Below are 17,833 nucleotides of genomic sequence, written 5' to 3' on the forward strand. Positions count from 1 at the left end.
CACTTCATGAAAGTTGGGGTGCAGGCAAGGAAAAAGACCAAGAGGAAGGGGGTAGGAACCGGATTCGTCCCCAAAGTCACCTCCTCATGATTCACTCCCTTCAACTGGGCCTTGCCTACAGTTTCCATCACTTCCCAAAAATGTTACACTATGATGTCATCAGACAATTAATTCAGGATCCAATCACATCCCAAAAGTCCACCAGCACCCCAGCCTTCACAGGATATTCTGGATCTTAACACAACAGTCAGGAAACATTGCCACTGGGTTTAGAGTACTTTGCTACGCTCAAGAACATATTCTCAGCTAGTTTAGATATAATACGAAGCCAAAGTTAGAAATGAAGATCAAATTATATAAACGACGGTAAATTTCCTAGCGCTAAGATCAAATTGCACAGTAAAGAAACTGGTATGCTATTTAACACTTTCTCAACTTTTTGTTCACAAACAGAATTGTGGGCCATCTTTTCCCAGTTCTGTCAATCAGAGCTGTTCTTTCTGTAGCCGAGTAGGATGACTCACCCTGAAAGGCACTGAAGCAGGGGTTCATTTATTTGCACTCTGAGTTTCCTAACATCTTCACTGTGCTTTCATGTAAACACATTCTTGAAAAGCGCTGGTAGAGAAGCCAGTACTGCTAAATGAAAGGAAAAGTTAAATGTGGAGTCTAGAAAGTAACTGAAAGCAGTGTTCACCGTAGAGATCTCCTTTTCCCATGTTTTAGACATAGGGGCCTGACATGGCTCATTTCACTCCTTTTTACTTTGTTGAGGTGCTGGGGAAACAAATGCAGAGCCTCATGCTTGCAGACAAGTACTCTACCCCTGAACTATCCCAGTGGGCTCTGAGCTACTTTTAAATAGCAGAACTACAAGTTGGTCAATAATACAGCTTCCATTACTTCTTTGGAATAAATGACGTCTACAACCTGGGACTCCAAGCAAGACAGTTACCTCTGCCTCCAAGCTGCAGGCGCAAACCTCTGGCTTCAGGAAAACGGATACCAACAGACACAAACAGTGAGCCTTTTAGAAATACGGGTGATTCATTGGCTGGTAACTTCAATCTGCCACGATTAAATTACAACAGAGTAGAGTACCAACAAGAAGTTCATTCTTGAAACATGGAAAATATAAAACTCTGGAAGAAATCTATTCATCTAGATTAGAAATAAACATAAGCTGTAATTAATAAACACTTTGGTTTATATAATTAATTATGCATTATGGTCATCATCTTTAATAAAAAAACCAAAGGCTATTTTTGGGTTAAAATGAAATTATCACTTGAGTAGATTAGGAAGATGTTTGAGGATTTCACTGCCATTTGGGAGTAACAATTGTTGGCGTCAGTTAGAAAACGACCTTTGAATGAGGTTAAGACAGCATGATTAGAAATGAATGGATCTTCCAAGTACAAGAATAATCAGACTGCTTTGTGGAGTTTGCCAAGGAATAGATGTTCAAGAATTCATTCATTAGATGTAACCATATAACCTGTGTTTGATTTGTATTTTGTTTCAAAATCAAAATCTACCTATAAATCATTGAAAACAGAATATAAAATAAATTTTACTAAAATTTTTATGTAGCAATAAAACATAAACAAAACTTTCATAAAGCTGACCTACATATAGTATCACATGTAATGTGTTACATAACAGATGCCATGTATTAAGAATTACCATGAAATGTAGGAAACAAATGAGATCTATGTAAACTATGGCAGCATAGTTGATATATATATATATATATATATAATTTACACACACAAACACATACATGTATTTTTTTTTTCCTTCTGGTGAAGTTAGCATTGCTGAATTAAAGGGAAAATAATAGTAGTAGTTTGGAAAGTAACTAGAAGTAACGTTCATTCAAAGATTTCCTCCCAAGCTTTAGATGCTGGGCTGCAGCATCTTTTAAATCACATAAATGCAAGTCGGCCAGTGCTCCAATTCCTACTTTAGGGTCTCACTTGGGGCACAGAGATGAAGTCTCTGTGCCAGGATTCCAACTAAGATAGTTTCTGCTGCCTCACAGCCATGAGCTCAGACCTACAGTTTCAGGACAATGTACCAAAAGGTACGACAGGAAGCCAAGAGATGCTCTCTACCATTTAGAATCACGGCTTATCAGATGACGACTTCACTCCATTATTAAATTACAATGTAGTAGGGTACCATCAAAAATTAATCTTAATATGTGTATTAAATAAATGTCTACAAATTCATGTTGTATATAAGAACATCAAATCTGCCCAGAGGGGACAAAGGAAAAGATCAGAACAGAATTATGTATGTACTAAGCAAGAGACCATCAGACTGAATAAGCAACTTGCTTTGCTCCTTTTCAAAGGCAAATTCAAATCTTGCAATTAGATTACTACAGTATTTAATTTTAAACATTGTATTAAGTATATATTTTAAAAATTATCTTTGAATATTTTATCTTTGAATATTTAATATCCTGAAATGTATTATCATATAAACGTGAATATTTCTGTACATTTCATGAGACGTTACATCCAATTTTCAAAGCAATTAGCTGGGTCATATTCTATTGCACTAAAAATCTACCGTCAATGGGGAAAAGTGAACAATTACGCATTCTTTGCATGCAAGGACAATAGGCATGACACAGAGCATAACTCCATGGGGATGGTGGATTTGCAGACAAAAATAATACATAAATAGCAGAGTGTGATTAAATAAAAGTATGCTCAACCACATGAATCTAAGGAGAACCCTGACAGTGGAACATGGAAAAGTGAGCCTCAGCAGCAACTGGATGTGAGGATCTCACCAGTGGTTACACTGCTTATGCAGTATTAATATTACATAGAATACTATTCAGATCTGTGTACTTGTAGTTTGATGAGTATTTTCAGTGATTATAACTATTAAAGACCTAGCATTAATCTTAGACCTACTTTAATTTCTTTAAAAGTAGAATAGAGTTAATATTTTGGAACTAACCAGAGCGCTTAGACACTAGAAAGTTGTTTCCACGGTAACAGGCTGCTTATCATGGAGAGATCATTTCGCACATTCTCAACAAATCAGAGCCCACACGTGGAGAAGAGAGCTTCACATTTTGAGTTTTCAGGGTCAGATGACCATGTTTTTTGGTAGGGTTTTACTTTTTTAAGAATGCTGAGTGAGGCATTTGACATTAATATTTTTAGGCAAGTTTATATTTTCTTCTATTCCGTTTAGTTGGAAAATGGGGAAATGTTTCCTGATGGTGGCACGCTGGTGCTAAGTTCATGCACAGATTTACTTTAATTCACACTGTGAATCATAGCCAACCTCAGCATAAAATTCTAACGCTGAATCTGGAGCCAAAGTGTGAAGGTACAAGCTCCCTCCTATAGAGGAGCTATGACAAGAAGGGGCCACCAAGCAGGGACTTCTTGTGCAGCACAGGAATGAATGAGCTGTGATGACTGCCCAGGTGATGAGGAGGGCACCCTGGTGCGTGGGGAGGGCGTGGCTGCCTCCCACTGGAAACAAACACAGGCGATGTTGGGCACCTGAAGTCCGTGTTTACAGGCCATGCTTCTCTAACGCATTCTTTCATTCTGCTTTGATTCAAACAGAATTCCTACTGGACAGATAACCCTGAAAACTGCCTTGCTTGTGACATACAATACCTTCGGGTAGATCATTAATGTTTAGCCCACTACAGAGACTGTTGCCTTAAATGAAGGGCAAGATTAGCAGAAGGGCCCTTGAAATGGTGAGAGCACAGCCACACCCACAGTGCACTGCTGACCCCGTGCAGGATGAGACCCTGGGGACAGGCTGCTGTACAGCTTCTGTACAGCTTCCCATCTCCACTGAAGACATGTGACGGTTACATGTTATGTGAGACTGAGGTGGATGCATATGAATGTGTTATACCATCCAACACGCTAACTCTCACGAATATTATCGTCGGTATTATCAGTATTGTTTATATTAAAAGTCAGGGTCCTCTGTTAGGCCTTGTAGGAATAACTCATTCTTTTAAAATGATGAAATGAAACCACTGATGTGATCAAAGAAACTCTTTAAACAGTGCATAAATACTGCAGGCTTTATCTGGAGTAAAACTAGTTAACTGGACTTCTGCTATTGAATCTTGCTGATGTATGAGGAGGGGCAGAAACTGCATTACTTATGTATAAAGCATAAAATTTCCTACATTATGCTATAATGGCAAAAATTACATTTTAAATTAAAAGTTAGTTTTCATGGCATTTAATTTCCAGGACATGATTTCTTCCACGCCTCCCTCTCCTTCCCCATTCTCCTCCTCCTCCTTGTTAATCAGTGCTGAGCACTGAACCAGGGCCTCCTGTAAGCTAAGTAAGTGTTCTACCTCTGAGCTGTACCCTCAGCCCTCGGAATGATCCCTCCTAAAAGATCTTGTGATCTAAAAATAAATGAGATATGTGGACTTTAACAGCGAGTAGTGGACTAAGACATAGAAGATCATCAATATGTCCACATTATAACTTTTCAAAATCTTTGTCACATCATTGAATGATCACAGTTTTCCCTCAAGGAGTATCTTGTCAAATAGTCACATAATTTGGATCCTTATTTTGGTATTAATCCATTTAACACAATGAATTGAACAATCCTACAGTAAAATGACGCCTGCAGATAGGAAAAAGAATGATAAGGAAAAGAAAAGTCATCTGAGTAGAAGATAATGCCTTTGAGTTCAGATTCTACTATATTTTTTGTGGGAAGCAAAAGCAGTTAAGTCTCAGGAACTCATAAACAGATTAAAGCCACAAAAACTAAATATGAATTGAAAATGCCAGGTTTTTAAGTGCTACAACTAAGGAAATTAGCAGTCAAATGAAGTTATTAAACACCTGCATTGAGGTCCCCAATGCAAATGATACAGTTGGTAGAGAGCGCCAATTTTCTAAGAACCTTAAAAATTATAGCTTAGCTACAGATGACCTTCAAGTGACAAAACAGTTTCTGATTCTTATACACCAACACTCAGGGATTCATGTGGCGGACACAGAAAGGCAAATGTGACAGGCAGTATTAAGGCTCCGTGCTTGACGTGAAAGAAAACCACTCACTTGTGAAAGTTTTTATTTTAGCTTCTCTGGTCCTTTGTTGGACCATTTGATTGTCATCCTAAAACTTCAAAGCTTCACTGCAGAGTTCTTACCACTGAAGGAATATTCATGTACCAGTCTCTTACTCCTGCCAAAGGTAGTGTTTATGTCCATGCAAACATAAAACTGCTGTATCAAGTGGAAATGCACAGATTTACAAGGGATCAGATTTACAAGTGGACGTGCATTGGATTCACCTTGTAGGCCCGATAATAAAAAAGCCAGGATGAAGAGCAAAGGAAGTCTGTTTCTGGAGAAAACATCATTTCACCTCTACCCAGCTCCTCTTATTCTACAGATGCCACCAAATGAAGAATGGAGGTGTAACTCTGAGGGGGTGTTCAGTTTGTGATTTCTGCACAAATTCTACACACCATCAACTGAGAATCACAAAACTTTCTAAGGTTTGGGGGATGAGAGAAATCTAATTTGGCTTATTAAGTTGAGTTGTTCGTATTTATAGCATTCCATAAAAAGAAACATAAGCAATCCTTGTACTTAGATCTCTCCAGGAATGGAGAGAAACAGATGATACAGTACAGAAAAATGCAGAACTTAAAATTCAGAATTTAACTATGAAGGACGTAAAATCCTGCCTAGAAATGTCATTTTGCTGCAGGAGTCCTAAACTAGATATATGACTTTAAACGCCATTTGGAACTGGGACTCCATCTGTCAGTAGACAATAGGGAGTGATGGAGAAAGATTCACTCAACATACATATACGTGTAATAAAGCAAGACTTAAAGAAATTAAAATTTTGATTATTCTTTGAAGTATTTATAATCCTAGCATATTAGAACAGGAATAATAGTCACATTATGTGAATTGCTTAAAATATATCTCACAATAAAATTTATTCCATTTCATTTTTACCAACATTTACTGGCCCTGTTTCTGAGGCAGTCAAAGGCCTGAAAGAAGTATTCACGACTGAGCTATGTAGGAGGCAGGTTTGTCTCTGTTGGCTTCACTCAACAGCTTTATTTTTAGAAAGCCCCAAATTAATTTTGTAATAATATTTTCCCTTTGATAATTTAGCCAATTTTTAAAAATTAATTTCACTGATTTTTAAATGGGCACTAGCCCCTAAAGGCTAGAGTATAGAACGTAATAAAAATCTGATGCTCAATGATCTTGAAAGTACTTTTTAACAGCACAAGTTTCTCTAACGTAAAGATGATGTAAGATCACTATGTAAAAAAGACACATGCAGGGTGGAACTGGCTGGAGGAGTGTCCCAAATCTCAAGCCCTGCCAGTCACGACATCCTGAACACTCCAGGCAACAAAGTCTGAAATTTACTGATGATTCTCAGTTCACTCATTCTGCTGAGGATCTAGCTGGTCCCAGTGGCGCATCTAGTTTTGGAGCTGTGAAAAGTTTGGCCTTTCCACTAATGGCCCATGCAAGAGTCACTTTTGTCTCAGGTTTCTGTGATTGCATCTATCAGCTAACACCTCACTCCATCCATCAAGGCTGCTGAAATGCAAGTGCTTTGTAAAATGTATAAACATATGAAGAAAGCAGACTGCTACAGCCAGTGCTGAATCTATAGCCCCAATTCAGACAGTAGGAATCAAGACTCGTGATGGCATCCCAGACACTCAGGTGACCCATCCACAGGCCCCAGATGAGGATGAGGGTATGCAAAGAACTGATCTCTTTGGGGCCTATGTGAAAAACACAGATGAAGCAGAGCTACGGTTAGTGTTAGTCATCTTTATCACTCTGAGAAAAATAGTTAAGATAAATAACTTAAAGGAAGAAAGATTACTTTTTGGTTGATGGTTTCAGAGGATGCAGTCTCTTGGCGTTGAGCCGCACTGCTGAGGGCCTGTGGTGACAGTGCACTAATTTGGGAGTGTGTGGCTGAGGATCTCTGGTCATTCCACAGTGGCTGGGAAGCAAAGATGAAGAAGGGGCAGCTGCGACTCCAGTGACCTGATGTCCTTTCACTACCCAACACCTCCTGAAGACTCCGTCACCTCTGAATAGTGCTGTACGTTAGCAACTAAGCCTTTAACTACACGGGTCTTTGGAGGACACTTCTGAATCTTTGCACCTGGCATCAGTAGTGAGTTCTTTTCCTCAGAGCAGCCCTCAGTAATTCTCATCTGCCTAAAGAATACTGTACCTAAATAGAAGAACATGTTTACCTCTGAAGTCTGTGAAGCCTCTGCCAACTGAAACCATCACACCAGTTTTGGGCAAAGCAGTTATGGAGGACAAATCTACAACCAGGCAAGATGAGTCTGTGTCTCGTGTGTTGCCTGTTGTGAAATTAAAGACAATGATACGCAAAACAGGCTCTTGACTGTGGCCAGCCTCTGAGAGATACATGGTGAGTGCTGAGCAAAATACAATCTCTGCAACCTTCGACTTGTGCAAATTCCTGTAGTCATTGCACTGCAGAGCTGTTACACTAGGAACATCCCACTGTTTTCCTTGGGAAGTAAACCAACCCTGAAACGTACTCTCAGGGAGGCACCATCCCCTCTCATAGGCGAGGGGCCTGGAAACTAAAAATGGCAGCTTGTATTCTGCACTTTGCAGCAGAACCGCACAAATTTACAACCAAAGTACCAACCCCATGGAACAGCCTAAGAAGCACAGTGGTCCTACTTCTGGAGGAGCACAAATGCCAATAAATAGATAATTATTAGTTTCAGGTATGAGAACCCTTCAGATTGCACTTCGAATCTTGGTTTCAATAGCCTTAAAAATAAGATAACTAGAAGCAATGTCCAATAATCGCAAAATACTCAAAACACAGTTATTGTATTTAAGATACACCATAAACGCATATAAGGCCAAGTATTATCATGAAGGTAAAGTGAGAAACCATAAAATGCAACAGGTCTGGCATAAGATGTCTTCACTGATCCCTTAATTTCCTGCTTTTAATGCGAGTTAAAGTGATATATTCATATAATTTTTCCTTATTGTACTACCATCTCTTAATCAAATGCTTAGTAACCAAAGGCTGCTAAAAATGAAAGACATGCTTGCAAAGAATCCAAATCAGCCAATCAACTTCAGCTTGAAACTCCCCCGACTTCCCTAGAAGGGCTGAGGATTCCATTAGGAACGTGGCCGCTGTGCACAGCTGATGGGCGCAGAGGTGGACAATGATTTCTGTGTGTAAACGGCCAGTGCTCAACGAAGGCAGCAGGAATAAACCACTGCACAGAGGCAGGATGCAGCGTGTTACATAACCGTGTGGAAGGAACAAAGGGAGAACCAGATCTGGAAGGAGGAAGATGAACAGCGCCTTAAATGCCTTATAAATAAACATGCCACGTACAGTCCGGAGAATTTTATCTTTGCTCCCTAAAAACTAACGTGAGGCTTTTTTAGACCTGAGTTCAACACACTTGTCAGTTCATAAGCAAATGGTAAAAGTCTTAAATCTATAAATGTATCAGCTGAGATCCGCTCACTGACTAAATGAAGGGCTAGAAAGAAGCCCTTCCCCCAAATAAAAGGATCATTTTCTTCTTAAAAATAAGAGTAGAAGGGAACCAAGCATCGGAAAGAGAAGGCAGTGATGGGAGGAATGGGGACAAAAAAGGAATTAAGATGCGTTGGGTACGCGTACAATTCCTATGATACCCAGAATCATTCTGTGAGCACTGCAAACACGTACTAATAAAAAATACAGCATGAAATGTTGAACTACAGCTAAAGCTACAGAGTAAAAGAACAGAGTAAAGCCTCTCCCTCCTGTTCCTGCTCTGCTGTCAGCTCCTACATCCGTGTAGCCCCAGGTGCACCTGGCACTGGAGTCACTGCTTTTAACAGGAGGAGGGATGGAGCAGCATGGACAGCTGGAAACCTGCGGGGGTGTGGACCTCAGGAAGTGGCCCATGATCAGGATTCTTCCTCCCCCTGCGGCCTGTGAAGGTGGTACCTGCCCAAAATTGCAAGATAAAGGCAATCACTGGACATGAGGCCAATCACTCATAATAGAATATGCCTGGATGTTGCGACCTTTGAATCCTCAGGGAACAACCCACTGGCACTACAACACAACTGTATGTGAAATGAATTCTGTAAGCCAATCATGTTTTTAATCCAGTTGAAAAGATAGGACTGGGAGAGTTTATTTTTATTTTTTCCTTTTTCTAGTGTTTGGATTGAATCCAAAACATTGCGCCCTGTAGACAAGTGCTCTGTCATTAAGCTACATTCTCATCCCTTGGGAGAGCCTTTTATTGAGCTAACTGTGCCCAAACTACTCTTACTTTTGACTAAAGATTGAGCTCAAGTTCTACAATTCTTTTTATATTATTTTAAAACAAATTTTGTTGCATACATTTAAAGCATACAACATGATGTCATAAAAACCATCACACATAATTGCTCAATCTTTTCTTCTTATAGCAACAACAGCTACAAGCTATTCATTAGCAAAGTGTCTGTATCTGATTCACTATTATTAACTATAATTTTAAAATTATCCTAGGATGTTCAATGGACAATGAACTACAAACAATCTGTTTTTTTAGTTGTTTTTTAATTTTTGATTTTATTTGCTCCCTTCCTCCTCTGGCAGACCAGATGTCTTCTGCAGTGAAATCAGGGGGCTGCCTGTCAGCCCCCCATGGTGCTGTGCCATACCTAAAGATACCACTGTCCCTGCCTAAAGCAGGCATCGACCAAACAGATAGAAGAGAAACACAGTCATCATTCCTATGAAATACCACAAGCATTTTAATCTCTCCTTATTGTAATAGATCCTGTGCTCGATTCTAAGATTCAAACTTAATTCCTACCCTCTATGAGACTGTCATCTACTGGTAGAAATGTGGTGTAACTTATGTCAGATTATGTGTCCTTTCTGTACTTGCCGATTAAAGCATAGCCAAGACTCCTATCCAGTCATAAGGTACTCTGAGTACATGGACTATGAATTCTGAATAAAATGAGATTTAAGGACCAGAAGTCTGCACACAGAAGAGATCTCAGTGGATCTTTACCAAAGAGTGGGGTTGCCTGAGTTTCTACCTGAAGTGCTTCTTGCTGTCAGTGGCTCTGTTATCTCCAGAAGACAGCTGTAACTTTCCTCCTGACCACTGTTTCTCCATGTCCACTATGATATTACCGTACTATAAATATTTAAGAGTCAACCTTAGCTTTCCATTCTGAGTAGCTGAGTAAGACTTTTATTTTCAAGAAGGGCTCCTATGTTGGCAAATTTCTGTATTCTTCTGCAGGAAGCCGATCGGTTTACAGGAGAGTGCTGTGCTGTATGGATTAATATCTTGGGGACTGCAATGCCAAGTCTCATTTCTGCAGGTCACTACACAGCATGTGTGACAAGGTGCTAGCTGTTTGCTAGTCCTCTCTCACACATGAGAGCCTATATTTTTTAAAGGAAAATTCTGAAATGAATTTATAATTTCAGATACAGCATAAAAATGCTTTATAAAACAAATACTTCAAGACTACTTATAAATGCATTATGGTTGGGATGGTCAATGTCTTGCAAAGATCCATGTGTAAATCCTTGGTAATCAGCATGGTGCTACTGGCAGGTATTATAGGTATATAGGAGGTGGGGCCTTAAGAGAGGTCCTTAAGTCTTTGGAGTATACTCTGGAAAGTGATCATGGGACCCTGTCTGTTTTCTCTCTTCTCTGATTTCAGGTGTGGCATCTCCTCCTAATCTAACTTCACCATAATGTGCCACCATCTGCTGCCCTTACCAGAACTGAGCTGATGCAGGTACCATGCCTTTAAATTTCCAAAACTGTGCATTAAATTTACTTTAGAAGTAGCACCTGTCAGGTGTTTCATTATTGTGATGGAAAACTGATTAATACACACGGTATACGTTACAATGTGAAGGAATTCACTGTGTGAATTAAGTAAATGAATGGCAAAAATTCTTGGATCATGCTTATATACTTCAAAGGAAAGTGTATTTTAGAAATGGGCTTCAAAGGGACTCCTAGAATTTAGGAGAAAGGAACTGGTAAAAAGATTCTAAGCAAGATGCAGTGCATACACTCTGGTAAACCAGGTGTGCAGAGAACAGGAAAAGGGTAATGGATACTGACTTTGAATAAGCATGAAGAACTCTAATGAGAGGGGACTTTGGAATTTAAATTTATCAAAATGTAAGTAGTAACAAGATTTTGGACTAGGATAGTAACAATAACAGGTTTCCACTTACTAAATGGACTTGCTTAAGAACAGAGAGTAGAGGCAGGTGCCTAGCACAGGGCTAAGTCAGGAAGAGAATCTGCCTGGAGGGAAAGCGGCAGTTGTGCTAGCAGAAAGGATCTACAGGGTATGATTCCTGAATGAGCAGCCTTGTGAAAAGCAAGTCACTCGGCACAGCTTCCTCCTGGAGGAAGGGTTTCCCCACTGTCACTGAGAATGCCACCTGCCTTTGACAAAAGACGAAGCATAGTTTGGTTTTAAATGTGTCCTACACAGAGTAAAACCCATGGGACTCATACAAAAGCAAGAGATAAGTACTACTAGGACAATGATGGATGAGTGACTCATAAATCTCAGAAGGCAAGCACAAAATAACAAGCCAACGACTAGGCACAAAGACATGGACTCATCTCCCTTGCCGAACAGGTGGAATTTTCCAAACAGAAAAAAACACAGACTAGGAATATTTTCAGGTTTTCTGTTGCATCTTTAAGCATAGTGTATTATTTAGCTTCCCTATCACTGGGATGAAATACCCAACACTCACAATTTAAAGGAGAGGTTTAGTGTAGCTACTGGTTTCAGGAGATTAGGTCTATAGCCTATGGCTTTAGGGCAGAAATATCATGGTAGAAAGGAGTATAAAGCAGAGTAAAGATGTTTAATTCCTGATGCTTGGAGAAACAGTGGAGAAGCAGCATTAGAGAGCAAGGGTCTAGGACCACATACAAGGCCCAAAGTCCACTCCTCATGACTGACCCAGACACATCATAATGTGCTTTCCTGCTCCCCTGGAGGGCTTTCAAGCCATTCACGGTGACACATGATAACCAGGGTCACAGATTTGTGAAGGAAAGGTAACAGAACTGATTGCTTACCATACTTTTGCTGTATGTTATAAAAGAGAGACCAGCCTGAGAAGGACACCCTAGTGGTCACTAACCATACAGTGCTAGGAGCATCAGGTCTCTCTGAATTTCTGAGAATTCATGAAGACTTCTGCAACCTCAAATCTTACTAACAGATATCTTTTAGGTTGAAAAGAAAATGAGGTCTTCAAATTCTAGGTTTTTTCTTGGCGAACTACAAACACAGTATCTGTCTTCCTTGTACTTCCTTGTGCTAGTCTCTTTCCCTCATTTCTTGACTTTTTAGTTTCTTCCTTTCTCTCATTACTTTTATAGTTTTGAATATCCTAACAGGCATGCATGTCTCCTCGTAACCTTTTCATTCTATCTTTTCTACTGTGTAACTTCCAGAGACAACTTTCCCATTGTACTTCTGACCTGTTTGTAGGGAAATCAGTGTGTAAGGTCTGACTGCGGTTTACTCATGTTTAATCACGTGGTTGCCTTTTGGTTTGAGGTTTAATCTGTTTGGTCCCTACTACAGTTGTACTGTTCTCTAAAAACCTGTCTGTGTCAAAGGCTTGGCCCCGAGGCTGGTGCTATGGGGAAGTGACAGAACCTTCAGGAGGCAGGGCCTCGAGGGACGTCTGTCAGTCAGAGGGAGGACCCTTGAGGGGACTGTGGGAATCTAGCTCCATCTTCCACCTCTTTTTGCTTCCTAAGCATGAGCTGAACAGTTCGTTCTGCCACACGGTGTACTTCATAGATATGTGGCAGCTCATCAGAGGCCTTCAAGCTTTGAGTCTATCCCATCATGAACTAGACCCTCTACTACTAAGCCAAAATTAACCTTTTCTCTTGTAAGTTAATTACCTCAGGTGATCATGTTATAGTGAAAGAAAACTGACTAAGACAGTCCCATATCCTTCATCTACATAATACAGATTCTAATGCCTTCTCTTCAGGCCAAGTATGACTGCAGAGGATCCATGTGCTGCTGCCAGCACCGTGCTCACAGATCTTTCCTTCCAGGGACATGGGCTCAATGTAGAATGCACCTCTTTCCTGTTGATCTTGTAAGAAAACCAATGACTAGGACACTGATCTTCTCCATCTTGTAACAGCAATGAATCATCAACCACAACCACACGTATGCATTAACACACTTTGTGTTTCACTTGTTAAAAACAAAACTTTTAAATATGCCAAATGACTTAATTGGTAATCTAGCAACTTAAATTGCAATTAATAACTTTGAGCTTCATAACAAATCTTCAAACTTTTAGCTTCTTAATGCGTGTTGATTCCTCAAAATTGGAAATCTATTTCCTTTCTAAGTATAGGACCATTCTGTTTCAGATAAGAGTCCTATTCCTCTATGGATTGTTACAGAAGCCTACATGATTGCTAAAAGTATAGTAAGCAGACCTGGCTGGTCAGGCTGCACAAGCTCATGAGTTTCCCTGGTTCCTGAGAAGACCCTGCTCAAGGTCAGCTGAGATGATGTGGAGGAGGAACCCACCTGACCACAGAGGAGGACCTTAGCTCTGAGTCATCCTCCTGGCAAGAGTGATCTGGGATGAAGCAAAAGCCAGAGGTGCTGGCGTGAAAGGAAGCTGAGTCATAGACAAACCACTCATTTCGGAGGAAACGTCAAGCTGGAAAAGTGTTTGGGGAAAACTCGCACATATTTATGGTTAGGACTGCTTAACACCAAAAAAATGTGCAAGGATTGTTTTCGTTCACAGCGATTTTTCAAGCATCTAGCAACTCACAATATAAAAGAGTAAAAACTGTCCTAGAAAAGTTTTGAAAAAAGTGTTTAAAGGAGAAAATAATCTTATCTTTTCATTAAGTTTGCGAAAGATAGTAAGAGACTAAAAACCATGAGAAATATGTAGCTTATTTCCTAAAATTGAAACTATATAAATAAAGCATACAACTTGGTGTTTATTCCTTAAAAAATAACTTGCATACATAGGCTTAGCAGGTTCCATGCATTAGGATGACTAATTCAAAAGTTTGATCCAAAGAAGGTAAGATCATTTTATTTCATGCCTTCATTTTCCTTTATAATTTCCTTAAACAACGAACCACTTAAAGAACCAGCTTACTCTAACAACAACATGACTTTAAACACACTATTGGGAATACTGGAAAATGTTAATGATATTAATATGAATGTATCCAGAGCACAGAAAAGAACAAATGTAAGAACATTCGGAAGTGGACGCCTTTCGCAGCATTCTTTACAGCACTTCAAAAAAAACCTGTTCCCCTATCATTCATGAGAAAACCTATACCAAAACAACTCCAATCATCTGTACATGTTGCCCTGACATCACGTAAGAATTAGAGGTGCTCAGATTTAACACCTGTGTCTTAGATAACCTTATGCTCATGAGTCATGCAGCTGAATCCTTTTTAACCTTCCTTACACAGGATCCTGCTTAATAATTTTGTCCACAACAATGTTTACAAAACTCAAGAGTTATGCCAGTAAAGGTAACCAGCTACCTTGCACAGGGAAAGGGGAAGAACCCCATGCCTCCAGGGCCAATGCCAGACCAAACACCTCACACTGATGTACCTTTTTAAATTCTCATTCACCATATGGGAAACTGAGCCTCACAGAACTAAAACAAGTAGACCCAGCCCATGTGCGTGGTTTGTGAGCAGAGAGCCGAGGTTACACTCACACCTACTCCGCTTCCCAGTATTTTCCCATCTCCTAGGGCTGCAACCTTATTTGCAGACATCCGTGAGGCCGTGAAGGAGGGGAGAAGTAATAATGTGCTGCTGGGCTCAGTTTTTCCAGACTGAACAATAAAAGACCTGTGTCCCCAGGAAAAGGTTCAGTGATGAGCGCACTTGGTGGGCAGGCTTCGTAGAGAACACAGGTGCTTTAGGAAGGCATTACCCATTACATCTTCCTGTGCTCCAGGGCAACTTTAAAACCTCAGCTCTACCAGGGCTGGAGGTCAGAGACATTGAGCACTTGCTGTTATATTTGAGCCAACAGGAGCCCTGTCCTTTCTTACCAAAACTTAAATCTGGGATAACAAGGTAAGTGAGATGGTGATAAGAGGGATGAATTTCAGGGTAGAGCACTAATGGATATTTCTTTGATTCTTCTCTTTCGGCAGATTTTAGATTTCCACCTGATCTAGACTGATTTTTACTTGGCAGCCTAGTTTAGATTCTGGGGTTCCTGGAGAATGATGAGATCCAACTTCAGTATCTTGCATAAGGCAGTAATAATAATTTGTAGAATGCCTGGCATGCTATACAAGCAATGGAACATTATTCATGGATGCTGGGAAGGAAGCTGGGAGAGGCTGTCTGTCCATCAGAGCCTGTGGTAATCTGGACTGTGGCCACCATAGTTGAGACTGTCCTTATGATGGCTGCTCCTTACCATTTCTTGACTTGTAGCAGACATGAGTTAGCTAGAAAGCTGGCTCCCATTTTTCTAAACTGTTTCGACCTCATCCAATGGCATTAAATTCTTAGTCCCTCCACTGAATGAGGAAATCATCTTTCCTCGACCACTGCTCATTCATTTCCTTAGCACCTCTACGGATAAATGGGGCTGTAAAAAAGACTTGGAAAGGCTGTTTCTGGGCTCCTGTATTATCTTATGGAAATCAGATATGAATTTCAGCTGGCCATGCATGGGCAAAAACATGCCACACATTTGCAGGTCCACTGATCTGATGGGCTCTATCAGCCTCAGTCCTTGGACTATGATTCAGGTTCTGTCCTCTCCAATCTGCCATTCTATGGTCACCTGGCAAAGAAACTCAGTTTCTCGTTCCCCAGCCACAAACTTTATATTGCACTTTTCATTCATGACGCAGATTTTTAGAGATAATTGATTTACTTCAAAGAATAGATCAAAACAAAACAATATACTTACCTGGAACAATGAATGAATATTTTATGGATGGGAGGCAGAGGTCTCAGGAAGACTTCCTTTCTTAAAGTGTTCTCTGTATCAGGAAAAACAAAAGAATAATTGATTACCTTTGCTTTTTTAATTGGCAAAAATACTATACAGAAAGTGACAATTCCTTTAAAAATCAGCCAATATATTTTTAAAAATAGATATGTTAATAAGCCCAGTGTGTTAGTTTTTATTTAGAATGCAACCAACTTGCTCATGTTAACTGTTGGTTTATTTTGATCTGTTTTTAGAGGAAAAATATGAGTAGTGAGCAGTTACATAAACAGTCTTTCACACACTGTTACCTCTTTTCTTGGACTGTTTACAATGCTAGTATTTCACAGGGCCTTAGCACCCTTTATATCTACACAGCAGGAAACTGAGGCTCACTCAAGGTGGGGAGATCTTGACTCCAAGGAGGTACTACAGCATTCCTAAGCCAGAAATCACTCACTCATTCATTGGATAAGCACTGACTAAGCATTTTCTATGGACTAAGTACTGTTCCAGACTGATGGCAGTTAAGATAAAAATATGTGGCTTTATAAAATTTACACTTCAGAGAGGAGACACTGGAAAAAAGATGAACAAGTCGTGGGCTCTGGGTGAAGCACATGCTAGGCAGAGGGAGCAGCCAGGATTGAGGCAGCCTGTCCAAGCTGGAGAGCACAGGAGCTCCATGAGGGGAGGAAGAAAAGAAGTCGATCCAGGTGTAGCAGTGGATAATCAACCAATGGGAATGGAGAGGCACCTGTTAAAGGTGAGACCCTCATAGCCTAACTCTTAGGAGCTAGGCAGCAAAGGTGGAGGCCAGGAAGAAACAGGGGAGGAGGAGCACTGAAGAGAATGGCTTCCTGGGATTAGCAGAGTCAAGTCGGGGAGCTAAAAGGGAACACAGCCAGCTCAGCAAATGGGATGGGGTGGGGTGGGGACAGCGGGGGGGGGGGGGAGTCACGTGCTCCTCCTACTGATTTTGAAAAAGTAAGTTTGAATGCTAGCTGGTTAAGGTAAAGCACAATGAATTAGGAAGGCTCCCTGATCCAGGCTCCAGAGAAGTGGATTTGCTGTACTTATTTCCTATAAACACTTTACTGGTGGAAAGACCTAGTGAAAATAGGTGATCCCTAAAGTGAACTTGCACTCAAATTTGGCAATCTCTCAAAGATAGCCAAATTCAATATATTATAAATATTCTAGAAATTATTTTCCTAAATGTTTACAGAAAACAGATGGCTTAATCATTGTAAGGTGAAATCCAACTGTTATAATCTAAGTCCAGATTTTGCAAGCTTGTTTTTAAAGGGCACGCAAAAAATAAACAACTTTTGACAGTCTACAGGCATCCAAGAATACAATAGGATAACTCCTAGCAATGCAAACAGTTCTAAGACATGATCACTAAATAATTTAGAGTACAACAATAGTGACTTTATTCTGTGGCTCCTCTATAACATGATTCCTCTAAGTTACTGGTTACTTTTGTAAGAAATTTCAAATCTTGTGATGTCAGTCTTTTAAAAATAAAAATACTTCATCAACTGTCTAGTGCATAGTCTGCCAATAGGAGGAGGATGATTAAGTGATACTTTACATTTATTATACATCAGAAGTAAGAAGTCATGGGAAACTGAAAAGCACGGAACAGATGTGAGGCCACATCAGCTCCTAGTTAGTGTTAACAGTAGTGGATGTGGTATCTAAGATGGCAGAAAGTAGTAAGCTCTGGGCTGGGTCCCAAC

General features: G+C 40.1%; 1 protein-coding gene across 8 annotated transcripts in view; it reads right to left on the reverse strand.

Annotated features, from left to right (window-relative positions):
- Nucleotides 1-17,833, reverse strand: part of Fam110b (family with sequence similarity 110 member B) — a 137,682-nt gene that overhangs the window by 46,702 nt on the left and 73,147 nt on the right. For all 8 annotated transcript variants that reach the window (XM_063258474.1, XM_063258475.1, XM_013148469.3 and 5 more), the window contains one exon: nt 16,068-16,140. The gene's annotated coding sequence lies outside the window, so the exon portion shown is untranslated. The remainder of the gene's footprint in view (nt 1-16,067; nt 16,141-17,833) is intronic.

The sequence above is a fragment of the Cavia porcellus genome, unplaced genomic scaffold, assembly GCF_034190915.1.
Source record: "Cavia porcellus strain 051 isolate PalLab524CR breed Dunkin Hartley unplaced genomic scaffold, mCavPor4.1 scaffold_11, whole genome shotgun sequence".
NCBI lineage: Eukaryota > Metazoa > Chordata > Mammalia > Rodentia > Caviidae > Cavia > Cavia porcellus.